The sequence below is a fragment of the Ursus americanus genome, chromosome 6 (assembly GCF_024610735.1).
Source record: "Ursus americanus isolate L20-20 chromosome 6, mUrsAme1.1.p, whole genome shotgun sequence".
Taxonomy (NCBI): Eukaryota; Metazoa; Chordata; class Mammalia; order Carnivora; family Ursidae; genus Ursus; species Ursus americanus.
In genome coordinates, this window is record NC_142132.1 from 18469072 (window position 1) to 18486131 (window position 17060).

A 17060-nucleotide genomic window follows, 5' to 3' on the forward strand; every position below is an offset into this window, starting at 1 on the left:
CTCAGGATAATGTAAAACTTTGGTGAAAAGCTAATATGGGCCAATAAATTCACATCACTGAAGAGCTGAAATTTTTAGCACTTTATTTAAAAACAGTAAGAAGGGCTCTCCTATAGCTTCACAAAATTTAATGAATCGGGCTTGAGTTAACGATCTACATATTAGCCAAGTTCTGGACGTGAGATACAACATCTTCTATCCCTTAAGGTGATTGTATACTCAGAAATGTGCCTAATTAGCTAATGGACTGGTCCCTGGCATTGACATTTCCAAGGATAAATCCTGAAAGGGAAATAAGAAGCTTGCTGGGAAGGAAGAAGGTACAATTATACAATGTAAGAAAAATACCTAGAACAAGCTCTTTGTAAGCATGAGAGGTCATCTTGTATGCTTGATTTTTTGTTTGTTTTAGCTTTTATTTATTATTGTTAATCATACAATTAATTCATACATTCTTGTTTTTTAATATTTTATTTATTTATTTATTTGAGAGAGAGAGAGAAAGAGCCCAAGCAGGGGGGAGGGGCAGAGGGCGAGGGAGAAGCAGGCTCCCCACTGAGCAGGAAGCCTGACACGGGGCTCCATCCCAGGACCCTGAGATCATGACCTGAGCCGAAGGCAGATGCTTAACTGACTGAGCCACCCAAGTGCCCCCAATTCATACATTCTTAAAAAAATTCAAACATATAAGTAATTCTATCAAAAGATCCCCTTTGTCACACCAAACTCACAGCCCTCTCCAGATATAATTGTATACAGTTTGGTGTATATACGTCCAGATCCTATTCTGTACATTTACATGTATTTATGTTCATATTTAGAATTATCTATTTTTGTTTTGTTTGCTTCTTTTTACATAAAGGGAATTACATTGTGTATTATCTTATAAATTCCTTTTATTTCAGGTGGCAGTATGTCTTAGAGATCTATGACAGTACATGTAAATCTGAATCATTCTTTTTCATTGCTGCATAATATTTCATAAAACAGATGAAGTACTTCATTTAACTGCACCCTACCTGATGGACAGTTAGTCACGTTCAGTTTGTCACTGTAATTGTGATGTGTATGTTGCATGGTAGATACCTGGGAATATTTTCCTAGGAAAATACTACTTTAAAACGGATTGCCAAATAGGAGGATATAAATCTTAAATCTTGATAAACATGGTGAAATTTTTTTCCAGAAGAGGCTGTATCAATCAATGTTAGCACCAAAAGTAGTATACAGAAGTCCTCATTATCTCCTTCTTTCCGTCAGCCTTTTACTACTTCTTCCTCCTTGTCTTCCAAATTTATGGGAGCAAAACTGGTATTTCATTGATGTTTCATTTGTATTTCTCCGATTGTAAGTGAAGTTTCCTATCTCTTCATGTATTTCTAGCTATTTGAATTTCTTTTTTCTGTGAAATACCTGCTCGTATTTTTGCCTTTTTCTTATTTATTAATAGAAAATCTTTATATATTTAAAATATTTACCTGCTAGGTGGAAAGAAAATATCTGCAACATAAATGTTATTATATTTGAACTTAATGTGTTTTGTTAGATAATTTGTGTAGAGTCAAATTATTCAACCTGTGTCTAACTTAAAATCTTCTCTGCCCCAGTATCTACTGTCAATTCTTCCTGTATTTTCCTCTTTTATGATGATGCTTTTTACATTTTTATTTTTAATTTATCTAGAATTATTATATTATTTGTTTTGCCCCCAAGGAGGTCCAGGTTGAAAAGTGAGCTGGTTTTTAATTCTTTTTTTATTTTGAATTCACAACCCTGAGATCAAGACCTAAGCCAAGATCAGCAGTCGGATGCTTAACCAACTGAGCCACTGGGCACCCCAAACTGGTGTTTATTCTAAACAGTGCCAAAGGGGGGTGTGCTGAAGGAGGCTTCTCCTGCACCCACTGTGACTCTCAGCAGAGAAGATGGGCTTGGCCAAGCCTCTTGCCACCTGAGGGCCTGCATGTGCTGGGTGGGGAGGACCAGAGCATTGGGGTAGGCAAGCTGCCCCTCCCCTGAATCACCAGGGCCTCAGTGCCCTGCTCTTCCTCAACCAGCAGTGACAGGATACCCTCCACCACTGCCCATTCTGTGGGGGAAGCCCATGTGCTCCAGCTGCTGTAGGCTGTGGCATGTGGCACACAGGGAGGGACTGTCAGGGCTACCTTCAGCCCCTGAACCAGGAGCCCATCCCTACCCACCCACCTTACTGCAGAGAGGAGACAGAGGACATAGGCAGCCATAGTGGGCTCACAGGACGTTGGGATGGCCCCTCAAGGAGTGAGGCCCAGATCCCCTCCCGCAGCATCTGCTCTTCCAGGGCTGCCCACAGCGGGGTCCCTGGGGAGGAGCTCCCTCAGGCCCACTGCACAGGCCTCAGGCCTGGGGGCAGCCAGGCTGAGCCTTCCCTGCAAAACCAGAGACTAGGGGAGGCCATGTAAGGAGGTCCAAGGTGGTAGGAGGAATGATAGGCAGCTCAGCCAGGGTGCCTGGGGTAGGAAGGTGTCTGAGTGGCCAGTCCCTCACCAGGGTCCTGCAAAAGACACCCTCCTACATTGCCCATAGCCACCGCTCAGAAAGCTCCAGCCACTGCAACGACCCGGCTGCATAGACCAGGCCAGCAAGGAGGCCACAGAAGAGCTGTAGGAAGGGTGGCTCAGAGCTGAGCAGTGGTATCTAGGCAGCAGCCACTATGACAGCACCCTCTGAGGCTGTCTAGATTGGTAACCTGTCCCCACCAACATGGCCAGGTGGACAGGCGTAGAGTTGCAGCCACCAGCGGCACTGGACCCTTAGAGCCCTGCCAGGAGCACAGCCATTAGCCCAACAGCTAGGGTGAGCAGGGCGGAGGTGAGCAGGAACTGCTCTGTGTCCAGGGGTCACTCCTGTAGCAGGCTCAGGAGCAGGCCAGGTAGGGCCAGGGATCCGCAGTTGGTGTGCCTGCCAAGGGTCCAGCAGCAGCTCTGGGGCCAGGGCAAGATTGGGGCCAGCCCCCACCAGCCACAGCCTGCTCAGCAGTAGCATCAGGAAGGAGGCCTCTAGAGGCAGTGCTGAGGATTGCAGAGCATGTCCCACACCCCCTGGAATGCCAGGGGGAGCCCCCAGCTGGGAGTCAGGACTCCAGATTCCCGGCCCAAAAGCCCTGAGCTTACTTGGCTTGCACTCAGGCACGTGACCCTGGCAGACCAGAGAGCAAACCACCCACGGATTACTCTGGATCTAATTTTCTTTTTTCTCAGCTAGCTAGCCAATTATCCCAAGTTCTTTCCTTGCTTATATGAAATGCTATCTCTAGAATACATTTATCTCTGGGTTCTATTGAGTTCCACTGATCCCTTTTTATCTACTTCCATTTCAATACCATATCCTGTTCATTACTACAGCTTTATAGTATATTTTGATGTCTAACAAGCCGTATCTCCACCACTGTTTTCTTTTTCTCAAAAAATTAATTTACTCCTGTACATTTTCTCTTCCACAAGGATTTTAGAATTAATTTGTCAAATTCCAGAGAAATTTGGGAATGCAACTAAATTTTTAGATTAATTTATGAAGAATTTATTGAGTCTTCCTACACACAAACATGGAGTATTTCTTTTTTTTCAATTTAATAATATTTTTTATATTATGTTAGTCACCATACAGTACATCCCTAGTTTTTGATGTAAAGTTCCATGATTCATTACTTGCGTACAACACCCAGTGCACCATGCAATACGTGCCCTCCTCAACACCCATCACCAGCCCATCCCATTCCCCCACCCCTCTCCCCTCTGAAGCACTCAGTTTGTTTCCCAGAGTCCATAGTCTCTCATGGTTCTTTCCCCCTTCTGTTTACCCCCCCCTTCTTCTTCCCTTTCTTCTCCTACTGATCTTCCTACTTCTTATGTTCCATAAATGAGTGAAACCATATGATAATTGTCTTTCTTTCCTTGACTTATTTCGCTTAACATTATCTCCTCCAGTCCCGTCCATGTTGCAGCAAATGTTGAGAAATCATTCTTTTTGATGGCTGAGTAATATTCCATTGTTTTTATGGACCACATCTTCTTAATCCAGTCATCTGTGGAGAAAGGGGATCCCTCCCACACTGTTGGTGGGAATGCAGGTTGGTACAGCCACTTTGGAAAACAGTGTGGAGATCCCTTAAAAAGTTAAAAATTGAGCTACCCTATGATCCAGCAATTGCACTACTGGGTATTTACCCCAAAGATACAGATGCAGTGAAGAGAAGGGCCATATGCACCCCAATGTTCATAGCAGCATTGCCCACAATAGCTAAATCGTGGAAGGAGCCGAGATGCCCTTAATCATGGAGTATTTCTATTTTATCAAGTCTTCTTTTCTGTCTCTCAGTAAGCTTTATACTTTTCTTCATGTTCATATCAGAAAATGATATTTTATAACTATCACTGGTGTACAGAAATAGATGATAGAGAGATGGAATCCATCAAACTTGCTGAATTTTCTTGAGTTCTAATAGAAAATTTAAAGATTACCTGACAAAGTCCTTAGATTTTGGATAAATCCCAAGTACTATCAGATGCATTTCTTTCTGTCTAGTGGCTATTACTTATTTTCCATGTCTTACTGCATTGTCTAGTATCTTCATTAAAAAGTTGAATAGTACTGATCACAGCAGTCATACTTCTCTTGTTCCTGATTTTAGTAAGAATGCTTCTAATATGTCATATGTGTGTTTGAGGTACATGTTTTCAGATAGTTTGTATCCTACAAGTAAAAGCAAACGTGTGTGTGTGTGTGTGTGCAGGCTTTAGTCTCACAGAAAGTACTGAAAAATAATTAACTTTACAAAGTTTCCTAACCTTCAGTCACATCCTTTTAAGGAGCTCCCAAAAGCCCTAGTTATATCTCAAATCGTTTTCTCATTACCAACAGGTAAATAAAACTTATTCCCCTTTGGTTAAAATCACCAGAATGGACTTTGTGTCATTTCCTTCTATGTTTCAATTCTGTAACCACTTCAACTGAGTGAATGAGTCCCTTCAAGCACCCTTCCCAATCCCTTAAGAATCCCTCTACCACCACAGTAATGACTGTTTAATTTTTCAAGAACTCTCCTGTGCTCTATCCACATGGGCCTGATAGTTATCTCCCTGACCCTGGAGAACCTCTCCTTTCCACATCTCCCCATTCTAAGCAGCTACTTTGAAGTGTACGTGACCTGTATTTGCAGATGTTGTCTATCAAGATGATTCATTCTGAACCCATATAGTATCACTTACTGTATGCCTGGCACTATACTAGAATATTTAGTGGATAACAAAGGCATGAAAGACACTGCCTTTGTTCTACAATTTTCCCACAATTGCTTGTATTCTAATTGCATAAGAACTGTCAGCAAGGGGCAAAGGGCAAGGCGTGCCTGGGTGGCTCAGTCTGTTGAGTGTCCAACTCTTGGTTTCAGCTCAGGTGGTGATCTAGTGGGTTGTGGGATCGAGCCCCATGTCTGGCTCCTTGCTCAGCAGGGTGTTTGCTTGTGGGATTCTCTCCCTCTGCCCCTCCCCTCACTTGCTGTCTCTCTCTCTCTCTCTCAAAATAAATAAATCCTAAATTAAAAAAAAAAAAAAAGAACTGCAAGCAAGACCTATTTGTGTAGCTAGGAAATTCTTGGAGGAGGGGCATTCTTGAATTAGGTCCTAAATGTGTTTATTTTTTAACTAATTTATCTTCATTAGCTGCAATCTGGATTGGGACACACATTGCCACATGTCTCCCCATATTGAAGCCCTTTCTGTAAATCACTTTCACATAATGAGACACATACCCATATCTCCGTCTCACTCATATTCTGACAGGTGCCAAGTCTTCCTAGGGCATCTCCATAGAGTGTTCATTACTATAATCACATTTGTCCTCACCTGGAGTATCTCAATCCTCATCTAAGTGGCCTCCCCACCTTCAATTTCTCATCTCTCCAATCTTCCATATACACAGCTACTATCTCAAGCTTAGAGAGAAACTTCAAGGATGCCAATCCACTTCTCAGGATTAATGATTTTCCATTTCACACTGCATTTAAAATCCTGGGTGACCTTTTCTACCTCTTCACTAAGAGCTGGTTTTCTATAATGCAACCACATGTAAGTGCTCAATGAAGTCTTTTACTTCTGCTCACACTGTTAAATCTGCTGGAATATCTTCCACTCTTTTTATTATCTCAAGGCCTAGCTCCAATACCAGCAAAAAATTCTGCATTATTTCCATCTCTCATTAACTCTGCCTTTCACTGGGCTTTACACCCATTAAATTATGTGTGGCAATTAAATTATAGTGCTGTGTTTTATTTGTGTGTAGCCATATTTCTTATCCTTCTTACCTAGATTGTCAACTCTGCAGAAGGCATTGTTACCTGCATCATTACTATATTTCCTAGGGTGGTCACAATGCCAATAACACAGGAGGGCCTTTGTAAGTTCCTTTTGGACTGAATCGATCATGCTAGATAATAAACTGAGACGATCAGAGGTCATAAGCCTGCCTTGGATTGGGGTAACTTCCATTTATAATATTTTGCATTCATGGTCCAGAAGACTATGTATTAGCTAGTTTTAGGCACTGAGCAAATCACAGTAGGAATTGTCAGCTTTTCCAACAGGTGTGCCTGGACCTATCCTTGTTTTTTTTCTTTCTGTTTCCTAGAATAAACTACAACATTGTCCTTCCCTTTCCTTATCTTTAGAGAGTGTCCCAGCTTCTTTCATTAGCATTCACATTTTAATTAAAACAAACCCACCTATTCATTTAGAGAATCAGTTACATTTCTTTTCTTTTCAAATTTTAATAATACTCCATATCCCCAGGACAAGATCAACATCCTAAACCTACAAGGACACCGAGAGAGCAGTTGGCACCTATGTGAATGGTATTCTGAGAGTCCTGAGAGATGCTTCACGGAGGACGGCCACTCCCAGACCATGACATGGCTTTTACTCTCTTCATCCCAACTGTGCTTCAATCCCAGAGAATCCCACACCAGGAATTTGTGAAATACCAGTGAGAGAGAAATGGTTAAAAGGAATTTCTGAGTTCATTTCTTTTCTTCAAGTATTTATGAACAAAAAGTTGGAAAGAAATTCACAGCATAAGTACATTTAGAAGAAGCCTAAGAGCAGCAGAAAACCAGATGACACATTCTGGAATGGGAGCAATCAAGGTTCTATTCAATCCGTTCCCCTTACCCCCCGTGCATCAGAACTGTTTCCCCTTTGAAACTTCTTGCACAGTTGCACAGGTGTATTGAATTCACACTGATTCACACACAAAAAAAAAAGCAAAAAAAATTGTTCGTATGTCAACAGCTCTAGAAATTTCAGCAAATTCTTTAAGATGCAAAGATTAAAAATAATCCACTGAGGATTATTTCCTACTATCAAGACAATGGCAATGCTTTTCAGCTGTGAAGAGTCTCTTGATCTGACCACAAAGTATTTGTTGAGAAAAAAAAAATTGTGTCTATGTCTGTGTCACATACTAGGAAGGTATATGGCTAGGCCAGTATTCAGAAAACTTATTGTAAAAGGTTAGGCAGTAAATATTACGGGCTTGGCAAGTTGCAACTACTCAACTCTGCCTTGTAGCTGGAAAGCAGCCATAGACACTACATAAACAAATCAGCATGTTTGTGTTCCTATAAAACTTTATTAACAAAACAGACAGCCTGCAGCCATAGTTTGCTCTGGGTCAGGCTATATGTTCTTTGACACAGTGATCATACCTTTCCTAGCAACTGTTGTGTCTCCAGGGTCCAGACTGTATCTGACACATAGTAGGTGCTAAATAAACACTGGCAAATACAAAAAAAATAATTACTTACTATTTTAAAAACATATTTCTTGTCCTCAGCTCACCGTCTAGTTTTTTGGGGAAGATGAAAACAGGAAAATGTAGAGTAAGAACAAAAAGATCATGGATTGTGGATTCCAGGTTAGTTTCTTGACTCAACATCAACTCTTTCTACCAACTTTAATGAGAATTCATATTTCCATATCTCAAGAACTCAGTTTTCCTAATTACTGAGATAGGGTTTAGGCTTAGGTTATAAAGTCACTGTATTTGGGGCGCCTGGGTGGCACAGCGGTTAAGCATCTGCCTTTGGCTCAGGGCGTGATCCCGGCGTTATGGGATCGAGACCCACATCAGGCTCCTCCGCTGGGAGCCTGCTTCTTCCTCTCCCACTCCCCCTGCTTGTGTTCCCTCTCTCGCTGGCTGTCTCTATCTCTGTCGAATAAATAAATAAAATCTTTTTTAAAAAAATAAATAAAAAAATAAAGTCACTGTATTTAATGGCTTCCCAGGTTGTTTTTGTGAAGCTGAACTCATGTCAGGAAACCAAAAGAAGCCCCATGAAGTTCAAAAGATAAAAGAGACGGCAGTTGGCCGGATGACCAGGTCCCCCCTCTATTCACCTTTACTTGTCACTCTGACACTGTGCATATCTCCCATGGCATGGAAGATGAATCAGACCCCCACTGCTGCCATCAGCAAAAGTCTAGCTGGGCTCCTAAAAGGGGCTACATTAAGAGGGATATAGCAAGAATAGAGGCAAATTCTCAAAGTTAAGTGTTATTTGATATGGAATTTTCTCCCTAGCCAATGCTAAGGGAAACTGTTGCTGGATCTTGATTTAGGACAATGTGAGACTAGTATATCAGTTAGAATCCCAAAATAAAGTAGTCGGCACACTCAGGACAGTTCAAGGATAGGTCATTTACAAAGAGATCATTTACAAAGATGGCACAGGGCACAGGAAAACCACAAAGGATGGTACAACACCCTAAGGTTAATGAGGGAGGAGAGTCACCACCCCTAAGCCAAAGAGGCCAACGGAAGGAAGAGTTATGTGAATCCAGAAGGAAAAAGTCATCTAGAACTGGTCACCATGTGAGGAACAGTGACCTTGTGTTGTGTGACATGCTAGATGGAGGTGACCCAACAGAAAGATGAGAACGGAAGTAATTCACTATCTTCACTTCCCTTCCTCTCTGATTTCCTAGTGGAGCTCCTGATTGGCGGCACTGAGCCATAAGCTAAAGGGCAAGGATGCCTGTTGGTGGGGTCCACACAGGTCAGCCTCCAGAGGCAGTGAACAGGGTGAAGACAGTGGAGAGCAGATCTGGAGGGACAAACAGAAGCTGTCCAGCACAGATGGAGCCTAAAGGTACCGACGGCTTCTTAGACTGAGGCTGTCCTCTGTGAGGGTTGTTAGGTATCCACACACTCCCATTCTTCTCCTGAATGAGATTTTCACCGTCTACAAGGAAATGAATTGAGCAATTTTCTGTTCCCTGCAGTGTAAGGAGAATCTCTTGCCAAACACTGTTCTTTAGCAGATGGTAGGTGATAACTGCCTTCTAAGGCAAATGTCCAGGGAAAGAGCACTGGAGTCAGGAGTCCCCAGATCTGGCTTTGCTCCTAAGTAACTAAGTGACTGTGGGAAAGTCACTTCTCTTGGGGCTTAGCCTCATTTTCTTAATCAAAGAGAAAAACATTGGATCTGATAATCTGTGATCAGGATCCTTAATTTAGAGTCCTCTTGAAATTATTTAAAACCTTTGAAAATTTTGCATGTGTGCATATCAGCATTTTCTATCAGAATAATAATGGTTCCCTCTTATCAAATACTTAACTACCAACTCGGCATTTAGGTACTATGCTTAGCTTGTTCTCTGTCTCTTCTCTCTCTTCCCTTCTCTCTCAAAAATCTCATTAAATCCCCACAACAACCTTGAAGCTCGTGAGTCTTTTTCTATTTTATCATTGAGTGACTTGCCCAAGATACATGGTTAGGAAGCGGCAGAACCAGAATTCTCACCACCCTCTGTAACCCCCAAGATCATGGTCCACCCACCCCCATATTCCCTTGATCCCAGAGTCAGACACACATGACTCAGGATGCCAAATGTGCATTAACTGCTCCTGTAGAAGAGGCCTCAGGGCAACATGGGGGGCCATTTCCTGGAGGAACAAGGTGTGAGAGTTTGAGTGTTGAGATCCTTCCTGATGGCCATAGTGTGGGAGAGGTTAAGGAAGGATGATTCTGGACTGAGGGAATCAAGTCCCACTTAGCTGAGCCCTGGAGGTAAAGGAGACACCTCAAAGAGCAAACCCAAAGGCCAGGGAGATCTTAAACCTGAACAGGAGTGTTTCCTCTCTCATTGGAGATGATTTTTCCTGTTAACCTTCTATAAATTTTGTTGGCCCATCTGATGAAGGAAGTATTGCCCCATCCTATAGTATGGGCTCTGGAGAAGAAGCTCCTCCATCCTAAAGGGAGAACCCATCTATACTTTCCAGAAAGCAAAGGCAACAGAAGGTTGGGGTTCTTGGGGCTCTGTGATCTGGCACATTCAAGCTGCTTGAGCCACCAGAGCTTCCTGCTGGGATTGCTGCTGGCTGCCCTGCCACCATCTGGAGAGACTCTCCACCAGGCCTTGGCTGCCCTTTGAAAGCCAACCTGTTCTGTTGCTCCTTCCAAACCGGGCAAGTGCCTAAAGAGCATTGGTGAAGCCAAGATATCCCATCTGTGAAGCTCCTAAGATACTCTGAGTCCAAGAAGGACTTTTCTGACCCATCCTCTGAGCTCCAAAGAGGGAGAAGTCCCTTGGAGCCAACATGCAGCTTTTTCCCAGCCTGGTCAGTGTATGTCACCGACTGTGACACACCAGGGACACAATTCCCCTGGGGAAATCCCACTTCAGGGAGGAAACGATTTGCTGGCCTCTCTGCAAGGGCAGCGGGGACTTCAGAGTTCATCGACCCCGTACCTCAAGATGGGAGGCTCCAGTGGGTGCAGGCAGCCAGCCGGCCAGGTCTATTTCCTGTGGGCTGGCACAGTCATAGCAACAGCGAGTCTTGGCAGCGCCGCTGTTTGACCTGGATCACTAATGTGAAATGCTCTGCACGGCCTGGCGAGTCCTCTAGATTCCACTTTGTTCTGCCAGAGGCCTTCTCTGCACACTCCATCAATCCCTGTAATCCCCTCCTTATTGCCCGGCTGCACGGATGGCTTAACTTGACTCCGAGTGGCCTGAAGCCTGCAGTCTGCTACCAGTGCTGGTGCCAGAAACCCCAGTCTAGTACCCAGGCCACGAGGGGCTCTGAAGCTCTCCATCTGGGCACCAGGATGAAAAGGGATACTTGGCCTTGCTGTTCTTGACCAGAGAAATACAAAGAGCTTTTTGAATAGCCCAACAGTAAGGCGTCAGTTGATGGAGTGGATAACCTGCTCCCGATCTGGCCTGAGAGCCCATGCTGACAGGCCAGCAAGAAGCACTGGTTGGTTTGCTGAATCCCACACCTTCCTGCCAATGAGAGTGACTTTGAGATACCTGGGAACTTCTTCTCCTCTTTAAACTTTGGCACTTGGCTACCTGAACTGCTTTCGTGGGCGGGATTTCACAGATAAAGGAACTGAGACACGGAGAGATGAAGTAATCCATTCAAGGTCACAAAGGTCACTCTCAGTGGCAGAGCTGACAAGCCAAGGACGAGACAAGACTGGACCCAGCACTTACTATACGATGAGTGACATGGGACCAGGCACGCTGTGCACGTTCCCTTCCATTCCTAATTCACATTTGAGACGAACATCATCCCCCTCATTTTGCTCTCACTTAGGACAACATATGGTTTTGGCCTTTAAGAAGTTAGCAGTCTGAAGTTCTTTCATAATACCGCCCTGACTTGTGTTTCTTCCACCTATTTTGAAGACCTGCCTCTTTCATATCCCTTTCTTCTGAAAGCTTCCTTCTGACTCAGGAAATGAAATCTATGGATGATTTATCTTGTGTTTCACTTCTTCCTATAAAGGCCAAATTTAACCAGAAACTCATGAAATTCAACATTAACCACTTTCCTTCCAATGTGTCCCTTAAACCAGCTCTGACCATCCGCTCTGTGAGAGGCAACAATAAGCCCCCAAGAGAAGAGGCCCCATCCTCTAGAAATTTATCAATTTATCAGATGATCCAGAAATTTACCTTTTGCAGGAACTCTTGCAATGGGAACCAGGAGCCAGTTTCAAGAATGGTCAGTGAAGCATGATAATAATTATTTCAAGTGAAATAACATATATATAGAGATATATATATAGCTCATAATAGAATATACACATGCTGGAAAGTAATACTATCCAGCAGTGACATCTGAGTGAGCTATAACTCTAAGTATCAATGAAGATGAACCCCAAAACATAATATCGAGTGGAAGTAAGGCACAGAAAAACGTTGGTTAATACATATATTTATATGACATTGAAATGTAAAAAAACAAATAAAATAATAATGACTGTTCATTATGTAGGTGGCAAAGCCATAAGGCAAAGCAAGGACACAATCTGCTAGCCAGGATGACTGGTTCCTTTGGGCTCAGGGGGAATGGAGAAGAATGTGTCTGAGAAGGGACACAAGGGTCCTTCTAGGGGAAAATGTTCTGTGTCTTCACTTGAGAGGTAGGTACCAAATGGTCTGTCTTATTCTTTAAACTGTATACCTGTTTTTGTAGACATTTTTATATGTGCATATCTACCTCATTCCCCAGAAGGTGAGTTGCACGAAGGCAAGGATCTACCTGCTTATTGCCAGATCATCGACATCTAGAAGCGTGCGTAAATAGCCAACATTCAATACATATTTTTGAGTAAATGAATGAATTCATTAATTAATGAATATTTTCATAACATAAATTTTAGTAATTAATGTTTGATGCAATAAAAACCATAGACAAAAGAGCTTTTGCAATAAGGTCCACAAATGCTGATGAGAGACCCGAACAGATGGAGTGAAGGGAGGGGGTGTTTGCTGTGACCAATGTCATCTGGGGAGGACACAGCCAGATATTGAGGAGAAAAGAGAAGAGAGGGGTGGGGGACTCTAGGCCAAAGGAACAACGCAGTAATTACTGCTATTAACTGAAGTTTTTACACTATGCCAAGATCTTATTTGATTTTCACTACAAGCCATTAAGATAAATGCCATTATGACCTACATTTCGCAGATGAACTCATGGCTTTCATGGAGCTGGTAAGTGGACTTGTGGCCTGTCTGACTCTAGTACATAGACAAGCAGAGGAGGGAGTATACGGGTAATCTTCAGCGGGAGGGGGTTGGATGGGTATGGAGAGAGGCTCCTGTTGGGCTGGTCTCACCACGTTCAGCTCTGACCCCACCAAGCTCGCTTCCCAACCAGGCCCCAGTGCCCAGTGCTTAGAGCTAGCTATTTGTGGGGACCACAGTTCCTCTGCCGTGAAAGCGAGGGAGCAGCGGATGATCGGTAGTGAGTCATCTGCTTCTCATTCAGTGGTGGCAGTGAAGGCACCATTATCTCAACAGAGATCCTCCTCTTGCCAAAGTCAGGTGCAGGCTGAGGAGCTGGGCTTCTGCAGCTCAGACTTCCATTTGATGCATGCACACCACCTGAGGTCAATGGGATTGCAAACCAAGTCCCAATTCAGACCTAGCCATTGCAACTTGTGCTCATCAAAGAGAAATCCTCTTGTGTTTTCCAGGGGAAATTAATATTGATAATCAACATTATTGTCGTTAAATAATGGCAGCATTTACCCAGTACCAGGCTGTATGCTAAGTGCTTTATATGAACTGTTGAATTTCATAAGGACAGTGTGAGGCATTTAATATCTCCATCTTACTGATCAGAGATTTTCAATGACTTGATCAAGGTGAAACAAACTATAAGCCATGTATGTAAGGTGCAAATCCATGTTGGGGGGCTACAGAACCTAAGTTCTTCACCACCTCACTCTACTGCCTCTTGGGCATAGCAGTGCATTGAAAGGGTCAGGAAATACCTGGGAACGTGTCAAGGAAGGGCAGGATGGGATGGTATCACCCATCATGCGGAGGACTCTGGAAACAGACCTAGTTGGGGCATCCTTGGGTCACTTCACCAAGATCTCTCTACCATCATCCTCTCCACCAGCTCCCAGACCTCAAGAAAATGTGAGCTTCTCTGAAAGTTCATCAGATTAGCAGCACAAGCCTTAAGGCTGTGCCTCTCCTTGCAAGATTAACAAGGATGTGTGTTAAATTCTCCCCTGAGCTCACTGGGTTTCCCTTTCGCATTAGCTTAAAATTCAGGCACATTTTCATCTTCATTTCACCTTGAGCTTCTACTGGCAGTGGCTCCTACTGCCTCAGATTTCAGTTTCCCTATTCTTTCCTTCACACCATCCTAATTCCTGTAAGACTGGAACGGGGACTTAATGCTCTGAAACAGATCTGCAAGGCACCCAGGAGAGTTCGCAGCTTTAAAAAGTTATAATAAAATTTAGAATAAAATGAAGAAGCAGATCAACACTTTCTGATTTTATCTTATTTATAACTTTGGGTTTTCTTAAATCATGACTCTTTCTAAAGCAGAATGAATTGGAGTTATGAGAAAAATGTGACTGGAAAAAGAAATCCCGTAATTAGGATATTCAAGGTTCATAATGCAAAAATCCTAGCCCCTTTCCTGATTCTTATCTTTTAAACCTGAAATGCTGAATTCCATTAAATTGCTTCCAATTTATATAGTGGAAACTGAGCCCAGACAGACTCAATTATAGTCCTTCCCAAATTAGGATTCATCTAGCCCCCACCATGGGCTCAGACCAGATTGGGTCTCCTAGCCCTGCCTCCCTCGTGCACGTAACAATCACACCATTTCTCTGGTGGGCTTCCCAGGTGTGGTCGGCTGGCTCTGGGCATTGGCAGCTGCCCCGATGCTGGCAATTATCTCCATATGGTTTGCCCTGTGCCCCGTCCTTGCTGGGACATGGAACACAGGTGACAAGAACACAGAATGGCTTGGCCTCATCCTGCCTCTCTCCAGTGCCACAGAAGGCTTACAGGATGTTCTTGGTATCACGTGGCATGAAAATTGCCAAGAAGAGACCTTCAGCAGTCGCTGGGAGACTTAGCACTGTGATCAGCAGGAAGGCTATAAAAATGAAAGAAGAAAATCAAAAGAGAAGGCCAGACAGTACAAACAGAGAATCTCAAGAGTGTTAGATGAAGATTTAAAATATTTGAAGAAGATGGATGGTTCCAAAAAAGAGGAACAATTTTAAAGAACAGACAAAACTGCAAATAGGTATCATGAGCTGCAGTACAAAGAGAATTCTTCTGGTATCTAAATGCTTCCAGTACTTTGACAGGTGCAGGATTTTGTAATGAAGTTTCCACTTTTCCCCACCTCTCCCTGTACACCGCTTTCCCATACACAGATGAAACAAAAAGAGAGAGATTTGACCTTGTTGACTAAAAGATTCATACCTTCCTTTTGTTGTGTTTCGAGTGCCCATTTAGTCTGTTGATTCTTGTACACTTAGCCATGTACAATCAGGAGTTAGATGATACCATGACTACTAATGGTAACAATAGCAGCTAAAATTGGGTGCTTACATTGTACCAGGTACTGCTCTAAGCACTTGATGAGTATGAACTCATTAATTCTCTCAGGATTAAATTTCCACCTTAGATACAAAGAAGCCGGGGCATAAGCAGTCTTCATAGTACCTGCCCAAGGGTACATAGCTCGTAAGTGTGCTGGAGAAGCTGGAGGGAAGATCAGAAGACTGAGGCAAGGGGGCTCAGACCACATACCAGAGGCCTGGCGGTGGTGAGGGAGGAAGACCAAGAAAAACCAAATGGGCTGGGAATCGAGGAATATTCCAGGGACACCACAGCAACAGCAGGTAGGAAAGAATTAAGGAGAGAAGAACTGCTTTTCAGAAACACTGCTGTGGATTATGAGTTGGATCAAATTTAATGCTCTTCAAGGGACACAAGTAAAAGTTGAGCTTCCTATTATAATATTCTATGTTTTGGACTGGGTTCTCAGATTACAGCTCTATAGAGACCGAGACATTTAAGGACCCAGCTTTTATGATGGTTATACATCTAAAGTGCTTAATGAGTTCAAATATGTGATCTCACCAGTTAAGCATCATCTCATGAGATAAAACATAGTGACGATGTACATTTGCAGGGAGAGAGCAGGGAGGAGCGAGGTGGCTCCAAACAGCTCAGAAGCAAGATGGCTCCTCTGGTAATTAAATGATGAAACCCACAAACAATGGATCGTTTAAGAAATATTTACAGAGCACCTACTATGTGGCAGGAGCTGTTCTACACAATGGGACACAGCAGCGAACAAGATAAACATTTTCTGGAACTTACATTCTAGTAAGGAAAGAAAGAAAATAAGCAAATAAATGTGTAAATATTTACCATAAGGTCCGTTAGGAGCGGACCCAATGATTCTCAGCAAAGACAGGCAGTTATCCTAAGAAGAATGGACATCTCCCAGCTCTACAAGCTCCCACTTTCACCTCCAGGATTGAAGGTGTCATCCACCCAGAGGGGAGGGGGGTTGGGAAGTTACAGAAGAATGGAAAAGGGAGAGTTTCAAGAGCCCGGTATCAGCAGAGCCCATAAAAAATACTGTAGAAGAGACTATTTCAAATCAAGCTCTACTCCTTCCTAGCTGTGTGACTCTGGGTCAGTTACTTACCTTCCCTGTAGCTTGGCTCCCTCAACAATAATAATACTGCCTCCATCTTAGGTTTGGGGTATACATTTAAAAAGGCAGTATCTATAAAGTGTCTACCATAGTAACTATTTCTCACTGTTAAAATTATGCAGTATCCCTACTGATAAAGCTGTTGCTTGTGGAGAACCAGTGAAACTCATCAAGTTAATTGCAGACTGACTAACGCGTATGACAAGAATCCAGCTTGGTGACAGGGGTCCTTACTGTTGATCACAAGCCCCAAACACTTAGGTTGAGGGCAGATGCAGAGCTCGGCATAGACAGAAAGTGCCACCCAGAGATACCAGAATCAAGTTGTCAGTGCATTTCTCTATATTCAAATTATTTAATTTTCTGCTTTGAGATATATATTTTTTAAGATTTTACTTATTTTAGAGAGTGAGCAAGAGGGAGAAGCAGACTCCCCGCTGAGCAGGGAGCCCAACACAGGCCTCAATCCCAAGACCTTGAGATCAGGACCTGAGCCAAAGGCAGAGGCCTAACCC

The 17060-nt window shown here is 43.2% G+C and overlaps 1 pseudogene; it reads right to left on the bottom strand.

Moving 5' to 3' along the window:
• Positions 1-1913: 1913 nt before the first annotated feature.
• LOC123796042 (rhomboid domain-containing protein 3-like) lies at positions 1914-5809 on the bottom strand (annotated as a pseudogene).
• Between the last annotated feature and the right edge of the window lie 11251 nt (positions 5810-17060).